The 2,500-nt window shown below is 36.5% G+C and overlaps 1 protein-coding gene across 1 annotated transcript in view; it reads right to left on the bottom strand.

The window, feature by feature from the left end:
* The window catches only part of LOC135113506 (cytosolic Fe-S cluster assembly factor NUBP1-like), a 248,727-nt gene that overhangs the window by 196,862 nt on the left and 49,365 nt on the right, over positions 1 to 2,500 (bottom strand). The gene's annotated exons all lie outside the window — the stretch shown is intronic.

Below are 2,500 nucleotides of genomic sequence, written 5' to 3'. Positions count from 1 at the left end.
GTTACACTGCAAGTAAAAGAAACCATTAATTCTTTCACTACAACACGATTCATTGGAAGACGATGACGGAGGAGGAGGAAAAAAGATAATGTAGTTAATGATTACACTAGAGGAAGTAGAATTCCTTAATGATTTAACATTGAAAAAAAAATAATAATTCTTTCATCCCCATACGACTCACTGGAGAGGAAAAGCGGGGATCCTGTTAGAGAGAGAGAGAGCTAATCTAGTCAATCACTACACTAGAATCAGTAGAAACTCTTTATTATTGAACAGACACTGGAAACAAAACAGACCATTATTCCTTTCATCCCAACACGATTCGCAGTAAAAGGAAGGCAGGAAACATGGGAATTAAGAGTTAATGCACTTAATCAATACAACTGTAGAAATCTTTAACTATTTAACACTGGAAGCAAAAAATACTCTTAATTCTTTCACCGGACCCACAATTCACGAGACGAGGATGGCGAGGGAAGAGAAAGAGAGTTAATCCAGTAATTCATTGCATTCTGACCAGCACAAACCTCTAATTGTTAAAAAAAAAAAAAAAAAAACACTAGAAACGTTGGAAACAAATTCCTTTCAGTCCGACATGATTTACTGGACGAGGAAGGCAGAGAAAGAGGAAGAAAGTTAATCCAGTTAATAATTACACTAGATTGACAGTGAACTGGAAACAAAACAAAATTTTCACTCCAACACGATACACAGGGGAAAGGATGACAGGCGGAAGACAAAGAGGAAAAGATTTAATGCAATCACAGCACTAAAACTATTGCAAATCCCTAAATATCTAACACTGGAAATAAAATAAAACCTTCATTCTTTCACTCCAGCGATTCACAGGAACGAGGAAGACGCGGAAAGAAAGTTAATGCAACGGATAATTATACCAGATTTAATAAAAACAGTAGAAATCCTTAAGTATTTAATACTGGAAACAAAATAAAACCTTCATTCTTTTATCCCACACACAATTCACAGGACGATAAAGGGCAGATGAGAAGAGAATTGACGCGGTTAATGATTACACTAGATTGATGAGAAATAGTAAAAATGCTTAACTATTTAACACTGGAAAAAAAAAAATAATAAAACCTTCATTCTTTCACCCAAAACGATTCACGTACACGGGGAAGGCAGGAGTCATGTGCTCTGTCCTGGGAGTGAAGTTAATGAGTCATGAATCATAACACTAAAAACAACAGAAATCCCGAACTATTTAAAACCACAAGCAAAACAACCTTCATTCTTTTATGCAAATATGATTCAAAGGGCAAGGATGACGAAAGAGAAAAAGAGTTGATCCAGCTAATTATTGCATTAGAAACAGCAATATCCTTAGCTATTTAACATTGCAAACAAAATCCAGTCATTCTTTTATACAAACATTCATTTCATTCATCCTTGCCAAAAGGGCAAGGATGAATGGAAAAGAGAAAAAAAGTTAATCCAGTCAATTATAACATTAGAAACTGGAATATCCTTAACTAATTAACACTGCAAGCAAAACAAAACTTTTCTTTTATGCAAGCATGATTTAAAGGGCGAAAATGACAGGCAGAGGAAAATAAATAATTCAGTTAATTATTACACTAGAAACAACAATATCCTTAACGGTAATACTGTAGAAAAAAAAAATCATTCCACACGCTTCACAAGGAGAGGATGACAAGGGAAGGCATGAACGGTACGTGCTATTGCTCCCAGGCCTGAGTTTTCATCCTCCCAATATCCTAAACAAGGTTACATCCCTGGCGAGGGAGCTACGTCCGCCCTACACTGCGCCAAATAGAAAATGTGTCCCTGTAAGCCCACACCCAATCCGTTTCAATAATTCCGTCCCCGCCACTGCATAGGGAATTGAGACCTGTAGGTATGTGTGTGTGTGTGTGTGTGTGTGTGTGTGTGTGTGTGTGTGTGTGTGTGTGTGTGTGTGTGTGTGTGTGTGTGTGTGTGTGTGTGTGAACCATGGGAGTCGAAATGTGTGGTTGCTACAACGGATTCCTCTTCCGGTTATGACTGACTAACTTCCCGAGAAAAGAAAGAGGGAAAAGTAAAAACATAGAAGAAAAGTAAGGGTGAAGAAATATTTGCCAGAGAGAGAGAGAGAGAGAGAGAGAGAGAGAGAGAGAGAGAGAGAGAGAGAGAGAGAGAGAGAGAGAGAGAGAGAGAGGAATACAGCCACGTGAGGTCACTTTCTCATTACCTAAGTAAACAAAGGCAGTGAAAGAAAATAAAGGAATTATCAAGGAATTGCGTGACCCGTGCAAGGATATTCGTGCAAGTTTCCACAAGTCACTGAGTTAATATATTGTAATTACAGTTTACCATATACTTTTTTTTTATTTTCACTTTAGATTTTTGTTTTATTTGTATGAGTGTTTTACTTTAAAATTGTTTTGAAGTACAAGTTTTTTTTTACTTTGTTACTTTTAACTTTTTTTTATATTTTCATGTCTGTTTGTCATGTTTATGAGTTTTTACGTATGAAAAC

This window comes from Scylla paramamosain, chromosome 26, assembly GCF_035594125.1.
Source record: "Scylla paramamosain isolate STU-SP2022 chromosome 26, ASM3559412v1, whole genome shotgun sequence".
Taxonomy (NCBI): domain Eukaryota; kingdom Metazoa; phylum Arthropoda; class Malacostraca; order Decapoda; family Portunidae; genus Scylla; species Scylla paramamosain.
The sequence above is the reverse complement of the archived record's forward strand: the minus strand, read 5'-3'. Positions and strand labels throughout refer to the sequence as shown.